The sequence below is a fragment of the Manacus candei genome, unplaced genomic scaffold (assembly GCF_025592945.1).
Source record: "Manacus candei isolate 608988 ecotype Guabito, Panama unplaced genomic scaffold, ASM2559294v1 h1tg000014l, whole genome shotgun sequence".
NCBI lineage: Eukaryota > Metazoa > Chordata > Aves > Passeriformes > Pipridae > Manacus > Manacus candei.
The window spans coordinates 58,908,301-58,928,306 of NW_026138062.1; the positions used below are offsets into that span (position 1 = coordinate 58,908,301).

The following is a 20,006-nucleotide window of genomic DNA, read 5'->3' on the forward strand; positions in this document are numbered from 1 at the left end:
ACTGCCTGAAGTTACATTGTAGATGCTGAAATCACTGCACCTTAAAAACAAAAAGATTAAGCTGCACTGCGTTCCTGTAAGTAAAAGCTTTTCCGGTACCTTTTGTCCGTATTTTTCCTCTATATGCATCCAAAGTGTTAGCACAGTAGCTGGTTTTGGATAAAGGTCAGAGTCCCCTTGAATAGGATTTAGAAGTTCAAAGGATGTTTTATTTAAAAATTAAAAAGGAACTTACATCTAGCAGATCTTTAATTTCAGACCACTGAATAGATCATTCTTTTCTGCTTTGTTTTGCGTATTATTAGGAATACTGTGCATCTCTGTTTATTGACTTACAGTTCCTGTTGCTTTGTCAGTGAGGATTTCTGCATGTTGGTGCAGAGATAACAGAAAGTAGCAGAAGATTCCTTATAGCACAAAATGTAGTTTATTCTCTTCTTATGATGTCGTAACAAATTCTTCTCCTTTGTACAAGAAAAAAAAACAAACAACTTTCTGATGACATCACAGGGGACTTCAGCTGCTTTAGGGTGTAGATGAAGGCAGAAATGCCTAATTCATCTGTGCTGTGACACAACAAAACAGTCAAAATAACATCTACGTCTCTCAGCAAGAAAGGAGTCTCTTTCTAAGAGGAGAGTTATTCCATAAATGCAGGTCAGATTGTACATCACTCTGATCCACCCTTATTTAGGATCTGAATGTATTTGGGTTAATAATTAAGATTTGGAACTTCAATGGCTCAACAACAGGCATGCAAAAGAGGATTGGAAAATCTACTATATTCGGATACTCTTAATTTAATGAAATAATATATGAAAAAAAATCCAGGATCTTGTAGATAGTAAGAAAAAGATTGATTTCAGTTGAACAGTACAAAGCTGAGGAATATTACAAAGCAAAGTCAGTTAGTTTGTTTTCTTGTTTGAGATCAAAATGTGCAGTCTGTAATGAAATCCAGAGCCTTCTTCCAAAGTGGTGCTTTTGTACTTCAGGGCTAAAATATTTTAACTATTAGGTGGGATTTATCACTCCTTCCTCCCCTTTTTTCTTTTTTTAATGTATTTTAATGTTTTATTGTAAACTAGCTAAAGGGTACAGTCTCACTGTGGGCAGCTAATTCATGCCCCTTTCAGCATGTAGTGCCAAGCATGACTCAGACAGGCAGATTGTGCCATTCTGGCTCTATTCCATTGTGTTTTTACATTACTGGCAAGGGCCATGCCATTGTGTTGTTTAAATATTGTGTATTAACTGCAGGCTGTGGCCAGTGAATGGTATTTAACATTTTCTGGTCATCATTGCTGAATATGAGCAGCTTCCTTGGCCGCCAGAGGTTAACCTTGCAATTACACTGGTGAGCAGAGTTGAAAACACTCGTGGATTTTCTGAGTCCAGCAGCCATTTAAAGGGAGATGTTTGGGTAAAAATGGGAGACCTCTTCTGAATCTGTGAGTACAGAATTTCATACTTGTCTTCTTATTTAGTGTGAACAACCGTGACAATTCTTGTTGGAAAGTAATTCTCTTTCGAAAATGCAACAGCAGAGTGAGGAGTGAATTTAGACAAGTTCTTTGAATCCTTAGGATTCAAATGATCACTAACTACTGTATGGACAGCCCTAAGGCAAAATAACAAGTAGCAATATATGGACCTGATAATTGGTGCTGCCTGGAATGTACTTTTTTTAGTTATATGAGACTTAAGGCTTTGGAGGGGAAATAAATACACAAGTGTAAAAGTCATGTATAGGAAATATTTTTTTTTTTTTTTTTTATCAAGAGCATCAAGTACATCAACACAGATGTAGGGCAGCTTTCTCAAGGTCCAAGTGAATCAGTGGTCAAACTGGGAATGGAGTGTGGGATCGTGACTCCCAGGTCTTTTCTACCTAGTTCTTTCCGTTCCATGAAGTAAAGGACCATGTTTCTAATCCTTGAGTTTCTTGTATCATTTGCTTTAAAAAAAAAGACCCCACTTTTAAACTTTTAGCTGTTCCTAAGTTCTGTAGCCTTGGCATACAGCCCGTCTCTGGAATACAGAAGAACAAGGTGAAGAAACTTTTACATATGCACATGTATCCTGTAAAATGAGGATGAGATTCTTACTACACCTTGTGTCCATGCAACTCATCACTTGCCACAATAAAAATGGTGGCACTTTTTTTATAGAGGAAGGTTTGCTTTAAGGATTTCCTTTGTTTTCTGTATGTTTACTGTAATTAGATCTTTAATAAGGTGAACTTGCCAGTATGGCTTTCCTGTGCTAACCCAAAAACAGCAAGAAGAAAAAGCAAACCATGTTCTGATAGTTTTGTATTTGATTTTTTTAATTGAAGGGTGGAAATCTTGCTTTAGGGTAGGGATGGCTCTAAAACAACTGATTAATATAAGATGGACCAAATTTTTGGCTAATATAAAATATGCTTGACTTGGTGCCTGGCATTAGAAGAAAATACATATTCACAACCCATGAACATCTGTCAGACAGCTGCACGAGAACTCAGCTTTCTAAATGTGGTGTAGGTACACTCTTTATGGAAAAGGTCTGTGGGCTGATTTCTACGTTGTGTGCTCTGTACTAAACTTGTGTGGGTTGATAGGCAAGTAGATCCATTGAGGTCAGTGGGACTACTCAAATACTTTTTTAAGTATTTTGCTGTTTGCAGCTGACCCCAAATAGGATTCAGTCAAGCATTTAGAGCTACCTCTGCCCACATTCAGCATCTGCATGATTTTGGAATGAGACAGTGACAATGTATTGTGTGTGGAGAAGATTCTGTATGCATAACCTTGTAAACCTATACAAGAGATACGGTAAATGTGCTTTCAAAGCAGTGGTTTTAGTTACACTGCCAAGGGCCGAGGGCAATAAAGAGTATATGATGTGTTATTTTTGTTAAAAAAAGAAGTTGGTTTGTCAAGGTTTCAGCCTTACAAAGCTTTGTGATCTGATTACTGACCAAGAGATCCAATGTTCTAATCTTAATGGATGCTGGATCAATGAGTGGCATTGGACAAGTCATTTAACTTCACTGTGCCCCGTTCAGCTGATCACATTTTCAATCTGGTTCAAACTGATACAGCTCTGTGAACATTATTGAATTTGTGTTTGCAAAGCTCTTAGAGGATAAATAGTAACCATTGCTATTATTAATAAGTATATTGTGTTGACAAATGACAGTGGATGGAGATATAGCCACTTGTGGGGGTGATCTTTCATAACTTGGTTATGCTTTTTTTTAATTCCATCACTCAAAGTTATCAAGGCCAACTCCAATTTACAGAAGTACTTCTCATGTCGCTCTCCCTACTGTTGAGTATTTTATTGTTTGTGTTCTCTCTCTGCGCTGCTGCTTTGCTACTTCCCTCCATGCTGAATTAACCAAACTTTATTCCATTTTTTTGGTATTATACAGCAGAGGCATTTGTGTAGCCTACAAATTACATAAAGCAAATTCATTTTGCCTAGTGATTGTTTGCTGATGATGTATGAAACAGACAGAAGACAGTTTGAATTTTCATAAGTTCAATTGAGCTTGCAGGCATAAGGAAAGGAAGAGGCAGAACCCAAGCCAATGTGACACAGTAAGCTGGCATCCCAGAGCGCAGGCTGCATGTGTAGCGTCAGGATGTCAGGGCTGAGAAGGGCTTCGTCCATCACAGTAGTGCTTTCAAATGAAGGAAGAGTTTTGAAGCAACAAACAAGTTACCCTACCATGTTCTTTATAGTGTAAGAATCCTCACAGTTCCTGATGGATATGCGATCTGTCCTTCCCTCTTGTAACTTGCTGTTTTAACTAGAATTTCAGGTCTAAGATGGGCTTTGAGTCCTCCAAATTCCCAGTTCTTGTTCCTCTGACAAAACATAAGCCCCCCGGAGTTTAAGCCTTTTTCTTTTTTTCTCCTTTTTTTCTTTTGATGCAGAAGATACTGGCTTGTAGAAGCTGTGCTGCAAATGTGAAATGAGTATGGAATTGTGCTTGCTTTGAACAAAGATCAGTGTCTTGGGGCTGACTGTCACTGAGGAATAGTGTTAGCATTAACAAAGAGAATTAATTTTGGCTTTTCCCCTTCCTATACCAAGACATTAATCCAGAAACTCATGGGGATAAATTCTGCCCTGATTTCTACCTGTAGAACCCCAGTGGAAATGTGGAGAGGTCAGAAATGTTTGTCAAGGCAGAAATTGTCCTAGAGTTGAAATTGTTGAGAAAGCAGAAACTGGTTGATTGTTATGTAGCCCAGGGGCAAGAGGATATATAGGAGCCTTACATGGTATTATATGCTTCTGAAAGTGTTGCTTTTGTTGTACATTAAGGAGAATATGATTTTAAAAATATCTAGTGAGTGAAAACTTATAATCAGGAGCACAGTGATTAATTGTTCTTCATGTCCACTGGGAGAAAGACCTAAAGAAATCAGTTCAATGAGCAGTGAAAATTACCAAGTCACATATCAGGAACCATATTCTGACTGTATCAGCTGTAAAGTGCTGGAATGCACAACCTGTAGGTATTGTGGAAGCAGGGGAAGTTTCTTTTTTAAGGAATGGCTTGGAAAACCATCTCTCAGTGTGTGGTAGAACTTCCCATAAGGCAGAAGACCAACCTGGATGGGTTCTGTTGCTCCCTGGTATTCTCTGATTCAGCATACCGTTTGAGAATGTTGGTATGTGGCTAATACATTCCTGATTAATAAAGCTTAATGTTCCCAAAAGATCTCCAGGGTTCTAATTTTTCCGTCCTCTCATAACTGAAACCACGCTGTCTCTACAAAGATTCAATTGGACTACCAGGATTTTGCTTTGACCCTTCTTTTTTTTAGATAAGGACAGGGGAGGGAGTCATACAGATACTAAAGAACAGATTCTCAGTTGTGCAGTGTCTGCAGGGTTTCTTTCCAGTCAGTGCACAAATGCTGATTTGTTTCAGTTACTGGTTTTTAAAATTTGGATTAGTGGAGGCACTCCAGGTATTGTCTGATACAAACTCCTCTGACACAGAACATGGAGACAGTTGAAAGTTGCAAATAGGATTGATGATCAGAGAAAATATGTAATGAGACTGAAGTAAAGGCTGCTACAAAAAGGTAAAAGTCTCAGGAGATTGGGAGCTTTGTAATTGTCTCTGTTCTCTTAATTGTCTCTGTTTTCTGAATTTTCATGAATTTTCATCCTTGAAAGATGTATTCACTTAATGGAACTGCTAATCTCAAAACCCAGTTGGCCAGCCTGAAAATTTTGTTAGTTCTCAGGTTGGTTTTAGTCAGTCTCATTCACAACTTAGCACGGAAAAGGAGTTGGGAATTACTGTCGATTAAGTCCCTCATGCTTTTTTTGTTTTCTTACAAATGTTTAACATTTAGGGTTTTGGGGAGGTGGAGGTTGTGTGGGGCTTTGGTTGTTGTTGTAGGTTTGTATTTTAAGGGCATCAATTGTAGTGTACAAATGGGTAGAATCAAGACTTCTTTTCAGAGATGGCAGCTCTTATTTTTGCAGAATAGTGGCCACAATAGATGAAGATAGGAAAATGGCTCTCCAGTGTGTGGTTGCTTTGGTATATAAAGGAGTATGGGCTGTGATTCACTCATATTAAAAAGGCATGGGAATATTAGCATTGATTCCCTGCATAGCACTGCTGTAGTAAGTTGTAGTAAAACACTTTAGCATTTCACTACCTGAAGGTGTTGTGGTGAAAGTGGAAAATCTTCCACTACATTTATGAAAGCATTTGCTAGTCTACTTCAAGATAAAATAAAGATTAAATATTATTGAGCAAGGAAGGTTAACTTAGACCCGAGATGTCATCAGATAAGCTACAAAAGAAAAAAAAGACAACACAGACCTGGCCTTTTCCAAGCCTTAGTATTCTTATTTTGCCCTAAACCAGTGTGTAATGGGAGGGACTCCAGAGAAAGGCATTGTGGTTATTCTGTATTTACATCAGTGTCCCTGAGGACACTCACACTGAATCATTTCAAATTCCAGAATCAGGTATAGGGCAGTCTGATGAATGTAAGTTACCCAAACTTTCTGGTCTGTTTTCTTCATTAATATAAGTTATCTAGCTCTGAATTTTACTATAAAGAATCTCATTCTTATTGCCCTCTTTCCCATCATTGCACCTGCATCTAGATAATAGATTAGAAGAGAATTTAATCTGTTGTGTCAAAATTCATCTGTTGTTTTCAACAGTTTCCACTGGCATGAAAAAAGATAAGTTTATTTGTTTTATTTATTTTTTTTTATTTTTAAATCATAATAAAAAAATAAGTATTTGACTTTGCAAGATGTTTTGATGTCAGCAATAACTGAAGACATCCCTAAGTCAGAACCTGCATTAACAAATTTTTTGAACCTGTTGCTTTCTCTGGCAGATTTTTTTTCATTGTCTTCATAATGTTTCCATAGAAATTTTGTTCTAGTTCATGCAGTGTTCTTACTGAAATTTTGAGTAATGAAACTATTTTGCAGAATGGAAGAGTGTTATCTCCTTTCGTTCAAGACTTGCAATAAGTGATTGAGAATCATGTGACTCTTATTAGCAGAACCTTTTCAAGGCATAAGTTTTCTCAACATTATTTCTCAACAGCAGTGGTAGCAGTTGTGCACCAGATCACTCCATGTTATGAACCAGGTCATAATCATGCAACCACAATTCATTTAAGTGGGGTATAGTGGCACGGTTCCTATATATATAGTTTGCAAGATCAGACCATCAATGGAAAAATCTGAGCCAAAGGCAGCTGAATTCTTATATCTTCCCAGCTTCTCTTTCCATTCATTAGGGTTTCAAGTGAGGAGAGTAATCTGTTTTGTCATGTCTGTTGCCCTCTTTTAATACATGACTAACCTTCTTATGTCTCAGTGGCTGTCACTTCTCCAGAACAAGTGATACTGGATTCTTGAAGCAAACAGCTACAAAATGATCATCCTTTGGGGCATGTTTAGTGTGTAAATGACAGCTTTAGCCTGGGTGCATTTAGCAATTAGAGAGAAATTCTTTGGTCAAGGCATCAAACAAGCCTGAGGAATGCAGAGAGAGGATGCTGAGGGATCCAGAAACCAGGTGACCAAGAAGGTATAGAATTAAATTAGTCTATCATCTTGATAGAAAATATAGCAAGATTAGATGTGAAAAATCTCTGAGTCAATAGGAAGGGTTGCTATAGGTACTGATGCTCATGCATGGCACCTGAATGTAAGAGTTTTGATTCCTCATAATTGCTTCAATCCTGCAGGAAGGAAGGGATTCTTTTGTTACTTTTGTCAGGGCTGCAGTGCTATCGAATTTGTCCCTGTGACTCTTGGTCATGTGAAAATCACCCCAGAAATAATCCCGTTTTCTGTTTCCTTCTGTGTAACACATTGACATATTACTACTTCTCAGCTTCTTTGTGTGTGTGGCTTAGAAAATACTACTCTTTACATCTGCATCTGCCCTTATTCTGATCATGCTTTCCATTCAAGAAGACATTTGTCATGACAAACTCCTGTTCAATTTACCAGTCTTTATTATGCTGTGCTGGTTTCATGCCTATGTGCTGATACACGTGACTCTAGAACAGCATTGAGGGAAACAATCAGATACTAGTACAACTCTAGATACCTAGCAAATATTTAGTTTCCTCAGGATACCAGTCATGGTCACCTCAAGTGGTTCCCTGTCCTGTCCAGGGAACTGTACTTGGGCAAGAGTTCAGAATTCTTAATGTAGGAAGGTAATCACAACAAGTAGGTATGATTATAATCTATAAAAAATATAAAATCCTATAATGTATATGTTTTTGGAGTGTTATTGAACCAAAGCTTTGCATTCAGACAGCCTCTGAACTTCTGGGGTGCTCAAGATGTCATTCTTTTCTTGTATGTATATCTTAGACTGTTGCAAAGATACGGAAATTGATGATGAAAGGACACTTTGCTACTAGCTCTAAAGCTAGATGCAATAACATTCAGGTGCATGACTCCAAGCAAAATTCAAACCCCAGAGTCAGGGTCTTTATCCAGTACTTGAGATGTATTAAGGGCAAAGGGAAGCATTTTGTTAGATGGCATTCAACCTAGAGGCAACCAAAGGGAAGCTCAAGAGAGTAAAGACTTGGTAATTCTTCCATGGACAGGGTTTTTTACTAGTAAGATCTTTTTCCTTACTGCAATCATTTGTATCCCAGAGAATTCCAAATGCGCTAGGTACATTTTACTTTTTATGAAATTACCAGCTGTTAAAATACATATTCTATCCCCCTATAGAATTTTCCTTTCATCAACATGAGATAGGCATAGATTTCCTGTGCCTTATAATGGTGGAAAACATTTCTGATGTCCCTGCATTGTCAGACTGTCAGGAGCACAGTTTTCTATGTGATTATCTTTATTATGATTTAATTACATTTAAAAGCATTTGATTTCTAAAAATCTCTTACTCTGTCTCTGTCATAATGTTTATAATGTATCTATACCATATAGTAGTTATTCTTTAAGCTCCTTATGCCTCTATTTCTTGTAAAATAAATGTACTGTTTAGCAAAATAGATGTTCCTTATTTAACGTTGAACATAATTACCTGTGATCCCTGCCAGATCTCTGCACACCATTTCTGTATTGAGTGCAGCCATTTTCTGATCACTTCTTTTACAGATAAAGAGAGAAATCCTGCCCCCCCCCCCCTCAGTGAAGTCACTGAGATTCTTCCACATTCCTTTCAGTGGAGTCAGGAATCATTGCAAATGCATGTACTTGAGCTGGCCCTTTACACTGGGTGGCTTATGGTATGTCTGATGCATTTCCATGTATTCATCTGTTACCCCCTCTCCAGCAGTGCTGCCCCCGGTGAGGGGCAGTTACCAATTGCTCTGTCTGCTGTCTTGCTGGAAGTGCAGGACTTTCCTTAACTGATGTAGGGAAAAAAATATTTTACAGTGGGAAAACAAACACATCATGCTTTCTTTAGAGAGTCTTTTCCTTTTTTTTTTTTTTTTTGAAACAACTAGATTTACCCTGTTTTAATAGCAAAGTGACATAAAAGTTGTCACATGCATATTTTTGCCTGGTAGTGGTTGAATGAAGGTTTATTTTGGATTTATTCCTATTTCCAGGTGATTTGGAGTTCTTTTATAGAAATTTAAAAGACTATATTGATCAGAAGTCATTCCCCTCCCCGCTTTTATCTAGCCCACTTTTGATACTAGCTTACAATCAGCTTTTTAGTTTGTGGAGTTGATGAGGAACTAGGAAATTTTGTATGCAGTTCTGACAGACTGGTCCTCTGCTGGACTGGGGTTGGGTTCTTGCTTGAATCAGGGGTAAAAGTCCCAGTCTCTGTCTCACTTTGTATTTTTACTGCTCTGCATCACTGATATGCAAATGGAAACTCCTGCAACCAATCTTTCTCAGTGTTGAGAGCTTTCAGAACCAAGTCTGTATTTGTCCTGTATTAGTTTAAATATGAGAAAAAATAATGGAGCCTGTTCTGCATATTTGAAATCTCAGCCTTCTTACTTAAAGCTAGGTCAAATATTCTGTGTATTTGCAAGTGTGGCAGAAATCCATCTGGCCAAATTGACAGCAGTGGATAGTACTGTTGCCCTTTATAGGGTCTCCATTTAATGTAGTGGGATTTTCACCAGTTTCAGTGCTTGGAAGGTAAGTTATTGTGTCTTTCACCACTTTGATAATATAGCACTATTGTTATAATTCCTCCCCAGTTCATTTCTAATAGCCATATCATTAGGACCTTTAGGTTATAGAAAGATATTGATGGTGTGGAGGATAAGAAATAGTAAAAAGCTAAACATGAAATCCTAGTGCAAACCTTATGAACACAAAGTATAGGAACAGGCATCTTCAATGCTGCTATGTTTACTCTGGCTGCTCAGTGTACCAGTCCAACTTAAAATGTGCTCTCCTCTGCCCAGTAGATCTAGACCAGTAGAGAGGAAAACAAATTGTGTCCCCTCTTCTCCCTGTTCTCCCCAGTTCATAACTAAATCCCAATTATCTTGTCAAAGTGAAGTTTTTATGGGGAAAAAGGTAACATATCACCACAATAACTTCTGAGCATAGCCCATGCCTCAGGACTTGGTGTAGCACAGAAGGTCTTATTTTACCTCTAGGCCCTGTACAAATAGAAATGCCTTGAACAGTGAGACAGCAAAATGTGAAATTAAACAGGGGCAAATGTACATTTATTTTATGTGTGGTCACATTAAACAGACATATAATTTTTCTTTGGAAATGACTGTTTCAACAAAAGCAAAATTATAGCAATTAAAATGTAAGGAGGAAAAATAATAGTATTGATTTTGTTTTGTTAGTTTTTTCTTAATTTCATGATATGTAAGTAGTAGTGCATGTCTTACTGCACGTCAATCTGTTTGTTAGACTGCAAGAGGCACTTAGATTTCAGAAAGGTGAAGATTCAGTAACTACTAAGCGTTAGCTTAGTAACTTTTTTCATTGCACGAAATACTGCTAGTTTTTCTACAGTGATGTGCAATAATGCAAATACAGAAATAGAAAAAAATGAAAGGGCTTACTTGGAAATTCTAATACACAGAACTTTCAAAACAAATTTATTTTTGGCTTTTTAATTATGTGGGAAGGTTCAGTATCACTTCTTTTTGAATCCTGACTTCAAAAGGAAATTAGAAGTCAAAATTTCTGCCTTTACTTGTAGCTCTAAAATGCCACAAAAGGCCTGGTAGCTCACCAGCAAAAGTAACTGTAGAATCATAGACTGCCCTAAGTTGGAAGGGGCCCACAAGGATCATCAAAACCCAACACCTGGCCCTGCACAGGACCACTCTAAGAGTCACACCCTGTGCCTGAGAGTATTGTCCAAACATTTCTTGTACTCTGTCAGGCTTGGTGCTGTGACCACTTCCCTGGGGAACTTGTTCATCCAACCATCCTCTGGGTGAAAAATTTTTTTCTAAAATCCATCCTAAACCTCCCCTGGCACAGCTTCATGCTGTTTCCTCAAGTCCTGTCACCACAGAGAGGAGATCAGTGCCTGCCCCTCCTCTTCCCCTCATGAGGAAGCTGTAGACTGCAATGAGATCTCCCCTCAGTCTCCTCCAGGCTGAACAGACCAAGTGACCTCAGCCTCTCCTTATATGGCTTCCCCTCAAGGCCCTTCACCATCTTTGCTGCCCTCCTTTGGAAATTCTCTAACAGCTTAATATCTTTCTTATATCATGATGCCCAAAACTGCCACAATATTCAAGGTGAGGCCACTCCAGGTCAGAGCAGAGCGGGACAATTCCTTCCCTCGACAGGCTGGCGATGCTTTGCCTGATGCCCTCCCAGACACGTTGACCCTCCTGGCCACCAGGACACACTGTTGACTCATAGTCAACTTGCCATTGATCAGGACCCTCCACTGAGGCACAAGAAATAAGTCTGGGATCTACTTTTGAAATTCTATAGGGTTGTTGCTCAGAGAAGTTGTGGAGTTCCCATCCCTGAACGTGTTTAAGGCCAAGCTGGATGGGGCTTTGAGCAACCTGATCTACTGGAAGGTGTCACTGCAGTGTCACATGGCAGGGGGTTTGGAACTAGATGATCCTGAAGGACCTTTCCAACCCAAATAATTTCATAAGTTTGAAATTCGATTTCTATGATTTTATGAATTTCTAATACTGTTTGTAATGCTATGAGCTGCATCTCTCTCTCTAATTTTCCACCACCATTCTTGTGTCTAGGTATATCTAATTCTTTCTAAAAGAAGAATTGGGGTGTCAACCTCCCTTTTTACTGTCAAAAGCTACTACATTACATAGTTGAGTATTTCTTTTGAGTGCCAGGAGGAATGACTATTTTGTGGACAGATATTGTAGTAGACAGAAGTATTGATTGGGTTTCATTGTAATAAACACTGCCAGATGTTATCTCAGTGTGTACTGTTTGCATTAGTAAATAAATAAATCCTCCAGAGCACAATTATTCCCTATAATGTTTTTTCAAAAGCTTACTGTTGTCTTACGACTGAACTTCCTCTGCTTTCTGTGCAGTTTGAGAAACTAATTGGAGCATGTGAAGCTAATTGAAAAATTCAAATCCTGCTCTAGGTTCAGATACCATGTCAAGGTCAAATCTGGCATGTATAAGTGATGCTATCTTCACTTGAGGTACTCCTTCTTCATCGGAGACTTTCTCCTGTAGGAAATAACTGATGAGATTTTATTCACTGCTGTGTTACTATCCACACTGGTGAGCATGTTGTTAGGGGATTGCATGGTAAATATCTTTGTCCTCCGACTCTTGGTAAAGACTCTCAGCTTGTGGGTCACTTGGTAGACAAAGTGATGGTCAGATCCCAACCTACATGCTGTCACTGAAGAAGATGGTTAAATACCAGTGCTTGAAGCCCAGCGTGCCAGTTATCAAGTTAAACCAGCTGAGTAGCAATCTGAGCTTCCTCAGGAACCAGGAATACTAAGAGTCCAGATTCACTGATCAAACTGTGAAAATCACATTAAATCAATGTGAAAAGCACACTGGTGCCCAGCACATCATCAGAGTGCTCAACATATCAGCGTGGGCCTGTGTGCAGTCCCTGCATGTAAGCTGGGCTAGTGCTCCCTTTTTCCTCACAACAGGCAAGGCAGATTGAAGCATGCTTTGATTTGGGTTCTCTGTGAAGCATACTTGGATTTGAGTTCTCTCTGATTCCTGGTGTTTTCAGCTTTCCCAAAAACACAGAGCAAGTTCACGAGTGGTTTTTTGATGTGTAGTCAGTGTCCATAAAAATTAATGTTAAATGAGAGCTGAAGTTGTCTACTGGGAATTCTGAAAATTATTTCTTTTTATTTTCAGTGAAGACATACCTGTTCCCTAAAATAGTGGTTCCTTGCTCTGCTGGACTAATATAACTTGTAATTTATGATTTTGAGTGTTCAGTGTGCTGAATACTGGCTTCCACTGAGATACAGGTTCTCTTGGCAAGTTGGCTAATTCTGGATCCTCCCTAAAACATGCTTAAAACAATTTAAAAGGTTTAGAAAGAAGCAATGTGTATTTGAATTCTCTGCAAGTGAATCAGCATTATTAACCTTATGACTCCTAAATTAAATCATCATTCTCTGTGTCAGATCCTAAGTTTAAATTCATATAAAAGATGTGACTTTTTCCCAAATTCTTAATAGTTTTACTATTTTTTGTCTACTCCTTCCAGTTTAGCAGCTGAATTTAACTGTACTTAGTCTATCTACTTAGGTATACTTAGAATTTTTATACATTTTACTGGAACTTGCTGTGATAGAAATATTTATGTGTGTATGTATTTACAGGTATACTTTAAAACTCCCTCTCAAAAATTTTATTTTGGATAAGGATCATCAAATCAATACTTTTTTTTTTTCATTTGTTAGCATCTTTCTTTTTCTTCTTGTTGGTAAAAAAGGAAAAGAAAAAAAATTAATGAAGGGCAATGGAAGGAGAAAATGTCTGACCTTCTTACCAGCTTTTTCTTGTATACCTGAATACTTTCAGTGATGCCTCTGAAAACTTTGAAAATAACTACTTGCTTCCAAAACTCCCCATGTAAAATAAACAATACTTGGCCATTTTAAAGGCAACTCTATTTCTCATCTCACTTACCTTTGAGTAAAGTGCACGTGCAAACTACAGCCACGGAAGAACAATTTCAAGTTGCATGCAAACTTGGCTCATCAGCTGTGCATTTTTGCTGTTTCTAAGGCAGGGAGATCAGAAGTGTGAAATGAAACATAACAGAGAGGCACCCAAGTGCAGATCTGAAGGTGCAATCTGCATTGGCTGCCCTTCAGCACAGATGGTGGACAAACTTAAATCTACTGTTGAGTCCTGAGATCTTTACCCCTCTCAGGTTAGCAAATGTATCTAAACGTAGGAAGCGGAGTAGCTAATTCCCAAATGATTTCAATGATTCATGGTCCCTAAAAGAAGGAGCCATGAGAAATATGCCTGAGCATCACTATTTTGTTGTACGTCATAGGATGTTTGTTTAGTGAAATAGCTTTGCTAATTGCTTTGTTAATCAGTCAGGTCCCAAATAAAATAGAAAGTGCAACACAGCCCTCCTCAGGTTTGGTCTTCTGCAAAATTAAATACCCCATTTATTTCTCTTATCTAGGCAGGAAAAATGGACCAAATAATGACCAAAACCTGCACTTGTTTTGAGGCTCTTTTGATTTTAGGGTTAAAGGGTTGCATGGGCTTGCTGCTTCTTCTTCAGGAGTTATGATGGAAAACCTTTGCTGTATTGTCCTTTCCCCATGCCCTCCCTGTCTGAGTTCTCAAGTGATACAGGGCCACAACATAAGAAACCTCTTGGCTTTGCAGAGGGTGAAGACTACTGAAGTCCTGTAGAACTAGTTCACACTTCAGGTGAATGTTGCAGCAACTAGCTGATGTGACTACAGGTTTGTTTTCTGCTTAATAGATAGATATATACGTGTTTCCCTTGCTCCACATGTGCACGGAACAAAAATACCCTGTTTTTTAGTGAACATTTCCCAGGATAAGGTGGGAAGTCTGACTCCAGGACCAGTTTGGTTTTTGGCATCTCCCCTGTTACTGTGTGCAGTGATGCTAGTTAATGCTCATTGAGGCAGTGGATTTGCGATTCTGGTTCTTGGCCTGAAGTGGATTGAGATTCATAAAAAATAATCTCAAATCACAAAGCCACCATGGGAGGCTTATAGCTTCTGTGACTATCTCACTTGGACTGGATTTCAATCAGGAATCAGGAGGTGAATGGTTTTGTTCTTATCCCGTTGCCAATTTCCTGAGCTAACATAATCTGAGTGCGTGTGTCACAAAACTTTATTTTCCAATTGAATGCATCCATCCTTTAAAAACAGGTTAAAAAATAAGAGACCAAATGTAAAGGAAATTTAACATCCAAAAATACAGAACAGTGCTCAGGACTTTCAAATATATGTAAACATCAGTTCCTGCCAAGTTAGTCATTACTAAGAGTTGTTAACACGGGGGATTGATTGAGAGAATGATTGTTGCTGTAGAATGATGATTTAATAAGAGAAAAATCTGATAGATTTGACATGCTACATAAAATGTGCAGAATGGTTATTCTTTGGTAAATTGCAACTTTCATTTGTACCCCTTACAGACGTGTTTGTTCTGTGCCTTGCCACATTCCCCTTTTTATTTTCCTGTTATTCTTTTTAATTGCTAGAAATCATTAATATTCACCATTGTTACACATGTCACCCAGAAAAACATACACACACCCCGTTTTCCTTCCACTTCTTGCCTTCTCTCACACCTTCATCTGGTCTGTTCTTGTGTGCTCACCTACCTCCTCTGGTGTTCAGTAGGGCACTGCAAAATGTCCTGCTCCCCATCTTGAAAAGGTGCCTACCAAGAGCTCAGTTTTATTTGCTCTTTGCTCACTGTCTTCATATACACCCACTCCTCACTGTTCTGGCTGATGATTATTTATCTGTTACTTAGTCCTAACAAAATGCTTGGTGCTTTGTAAGCCAGGAAATGAAGGCTGTCTCAGCTCAAGGAAGTTGTACAGGACAAGTTGATGAGACAGCCCTTCTATTGTTCCCATTTTTACTGACTGTACTCCATCCTTGCATTTCTCAACAATAATTTATGAGAGTGTGGATTGAGTTTTTTTTAATTCTGAAATGACCAGTGCTACTGTGAAGATCCTATTGCAAGTGTTATTGGTGTCTTTGGTCTTCTATAAAATCTGGTGTTTCCTGCAGGCCGTGCCCAAGTGACAGAGATCACGTTGATCTGAGCTGCTGCTGTGCCCTCTTTCTGCAGATAGGGTAGTCTGGTGTCAGAGGCTGGGCCACAAATGGTCTTTGGCTTGCCTTGAGAAAATGTAGGGCTAGCCTTGGTGCTTGTACTCTATGAATAATAATAATAAAAAAAATCCTAGAGTCTGATTACAACAAATAAATTCCATAACACCCTCTGCACTATATCTGTTGTTGTGCCAAAGAGCATAACATAAAATGACTGAGAACAACAGCAATTCAAAACAGCAGCACACAATAGTGTAATTGGACCCTAAGCACATAAAAACAACAGTTTAAAAGGAAGAAAAAAAGGCAAAAATGGGACCATGGAGTGGTATCAGGGACAGTGTCATGAAACTGTGGTAAGATACATGAGCCTAGTAGAAAGAAAAAGAGGGGGTGGGGGGTGAGTTACTTATGAATCAGTACAACTGTGCTTTGTTCTGCATGAGTGTTTTAATAGAGCAAGTGTAATATAAGGATCAGGTGGGCTCGTGGGAATGGAACAAAAGGTTTTGTAAAATTAAAGCAAAATAATTATAGCTCTAGGTGTAGAGTGAGCACACTCCAGCAGTTGATAGCAAGAAGCTGCTCAGAACGGAGAAGGGAGGAGGGAGAAAGATGCAGTTGAAAAGGTTTTTTGGTTTGCTTTTTTTAATACGTGCATACACACACATGTGTGTATATATATACATGTGCATATATAACACAAAAAGATTCATCTATGTACGTTAACAACAATTTTAAATCAGTGACAGTTGTACGCAACTTTAGAAGTGACTAATATACCCCCACCAAAAAATGCATTAAAATGAAAATTTAAGAAATGATCTCAAATGAATTAATTAACAACAACAAAAATCGCAGCAGAACATTGCCTTTCTAAAGGAATGAAGGACTAAAGCCTAAACCAGAGACTGTCCTATCACACGGGATTTAAAGATGTTCCTGCCATAAAAGCCTGGTGATGAATATATGCAGAGTGCTCAGTATATTAAAAAAGCAAACTCAAAGTTCCAGAAGTAAATGTGATCATAGGGGGGGGTCACAAGAAAGCTGTCAGCAATGTATTGTGTTACATCTCCCATATTAGGGCAAAGCATTCTGCTGTGCTCTCTTGCAGAAAAAGCTGTTTCCTACCTGAATTTGAGAGTAGTTTTACAAGCAAGATGAGAGCTTGGTTGATCACAAGGTGGCCTCCCTGTATCTAGTTGTGTGCTTTCTCTTTCCTTTACCATCTGCATATATATGTACCAACTGTATGCAGATTCTGTGTAAAAGTAGAAAACAAAAGAGAAACCTGAAAGCAGAGTCACAACCCACACTTTCTAAGTTGCTGGTTGTCCTAAAAATGTAATTAAAGAGGAGATGTCCAGGATCTAGGAATGGAGGAAAAACTGTACTCAGGTGTGCATTCTTCTCCTTAGACATTAACTGTGTTAGGTTCAAAATGTTCAGATTATGCTCCTATTTTGGGCGGTGACCTCCCAACAAATAAATTATTTTTATTTGTAGATATATTGAAAGAGAAAGAGCTAGTGAATTTTAATACCAGCCTCATTAACTCCTCATGGCACCTGTGGGTTAGGATGGGTTTCCTTCCGCTTATATACTGCTGTATGGAATGTAATAAGGAATACGAGCAGCTACCAGTGATAAAATGAACGTAAAGTGAGAAACTGGTTTTGTTACATGACTCAAATTACTTCCCTTCTGTGGTGGATGGTTCCTGATGGGCAAGACGATTGCACCTCATTGTGGCTCATGACAGAGCTTGTGGAAAGGAGATTCAGCGTAGTCCACAAAACTATACTTGCAGGCACAGCTACTACAGATGGCTGGCGTGCAAGATAAGGCCTTGACAAGGGAGGGGGACAATTAGCCTTCCTCCCACCACATTTCCCCTTATTCTGTAGTCAGATTTCCCTTATTCAGAGTTTGTTCAGGGTAATTGTTCACAGACAATATATTTTTGTGCTCACGGTGCAATCAGAGGCTGTTCTCACTTGAAGCAGAGCACATCTCTTAGGTAGTGCTTTCTGCCAGAATGTGGAGGCTGAGATCAGAGTGAAGCTTTATGAGCTCCATTTGGTGCTTTTTACTTCCGTCTTGTTTCTCTCTCTGCAGGGGATGTGAAACTAGATTTGTCCTGTTTCCACAGCAGGGTTTTGGTTTATTTTGTTTTTCCAAAGCATTTCATTCGGTGGCGCAAATCCAGAGGAGAGTGTGTTGCAGAGATGGATTTGAATGTTAGACAGAAAGAGTTGTGTTTAATAAACTCTTTGTTGTAAATTATAGAAACTTGAGAGCAGGAGGCCCCTGTTTAATACAAACATTCTGTGGCTAAATTATCGCTTTCAGTATTTGCCCTGTAACTTAAAGAGCAATAAGACAAGGTAACTTTGGTAAAATGGCTGCTTGTGGGGTCTGAAGCTCAAGCCTGAAATTCTTCAGATCTGGGTACTCCTCTCAAACTCTTTCTGCCTTCCCTCTGCCTTTGTCTTTCACCTTAGAGGTGGCTACCAAATAGAACTGAGTGAAATACAGGAATAGTTAAAATAAAATTCATAATCCAAAAGCAACAAAAAGCCCCGTCAAACCATTCCCCCAGAAATAAAGTAATAAAAAAAAAAGTTTTATAGGCTTTTAGGAAAAAAAAAAAAAGAAAGAAGATACTTTAGTAATATGCAGTACTTGAAGATGATAGCCCAACATGCAAACAGTTGGACGTCTATCTCCCATTATATATGCTACTACTGCTTATCTCCTCTGCTCCCCTGCTTTTGAAAACTCCTTTCTGTATCACAGCACAAACTACCTGTCTGTGTTGATCTCATTTTGAAATGATTTGTCAACATGAGCCTCTTATAAAATTACAGGTCGGTAAAAGGCCGGGCATTCTTTGGGGTAATTGCTGCATACTAGAAAGGGAGAGGTCAAGAATGGCTCATCACATCCCAACTCTTCAGATGTACCTCATGAGCTGTGCATATTCCTCCTTAGGAGCAGAGACTCTGTAAAGCTTCAGAGTCAAGCCCTCATTCACAGCAAAACACAATATGCCAGTATCTGTCACATTCCAAGTCCTTGAAACACTATTGAAGTCAGAGAATTCAAAGTCCCAGATTCTTTGCTTCTTTTGAGATCAACTCATTTTCTTCTTTGCCATTCTAGTAAATTCGACATACATACATGCACATGCATGCTTGTGTAGACATACTGACATCTTTCCAAAGCTTGAAATTAAAAAAAAGGGAACAAAAGCATGGGGGTTTTCCCCTTGTCCTGTCACTTTCAGATAAAACAAAAAGAACTTCATAAGTTGTTTATATTCAGCTTTATTTTCTTTCATTTACTCTTTCCTAGGAGCAAAGTCTAAAGGATTAAGACAAGAACAGCCCTGTGTTATATTTGTATATTATTATATATATAATATAGACTATTTGGATACTAAACCTGTTCTAAATTGTACTAAAAAAAAAGGTAATATTTCCACTTTTGCTCAGAAAAAACTGATGCAGTGCTACTCACATTTCCCTGCTTTTCCTCCATCTATTTTGGAATTCAATAAGCAGTAGTATACAGGCATCAGTAAAGACTGCTGTCCCTCCCTTTGCTCCTTTGTCTGATTATTCTTTTCCTAAGTCTGTAGGAGAATGGATCCAGTCTAACTGGAGAATTTGCACCCTGATTTTCTCATAAGGCAGATAAGTTTTTTAGATAACAGTAGGGACAATTTCTGGTCTTATTGAAGTTGTTGGCAGTTCTCCAGATGATTTGTTATGAGATTTGGCCTTGAGAAAGAGGATCAGTCACACTCATCTCCTTTTTATTCTAAACTAGAATGACCCATATCACTGCCCAGTGATTGCTGCCTAGGATACTAGCAGTGAATTTTTGGAAAATGATCAAAAGTTCAAATATATGCAAGAATGCATGAAACCCACTGTCTGAGAGACCAGAGAGAATGCAGTTGGCCACAGCAAAATACGTTGTTTAAATAGAACTAAATGAAAAAACTGGAAGCTTGTTATGAAAGATCATCTATATCCATTTTAATATTTTTTCTATATAACATCACTTTAGGATGAGACCTGGAATGGTCCTCTCAAGCCTAAACTTATGTATATCTTTCTCTGCTTTTTTCTAAAATCTTTTGATTGCAGAGCACTATAAATGGTGCAAAACAAAGTCTCTTTTCCAAGTTCCCTACAGTGAACAACTTAGGAGCATTTAGTTTTA

The 20,006-nt window shown here is 38.5% G+C and overlaps 1 protein-coding gene across 15 annotated transcripts in view; it reads left to right on the forward strand.

The window, feature by feature from the left end:
- Nucleotides 1-20,006, forward strand: part of ZBTB20 (zinc finger and BTB domain containing 20) — a 475,348-nt gene that overhangs the window by 134,863 nt on the left and 320,479 nt on the right. For 12 of the 15 annotated variants that reach the window (XM_051779641.1, XM_051779642.1, XM_051779643.1 and 9 more), the window contains one exon: nucleotides 1-76. The gene's annotated coding sequence lies outside the window, so the exon portion shown is untranslated. The other 3 variants (XR_007903182.1, XR_007903183.1, XR_007903184.1) reach the window with 1 other exon arrangement.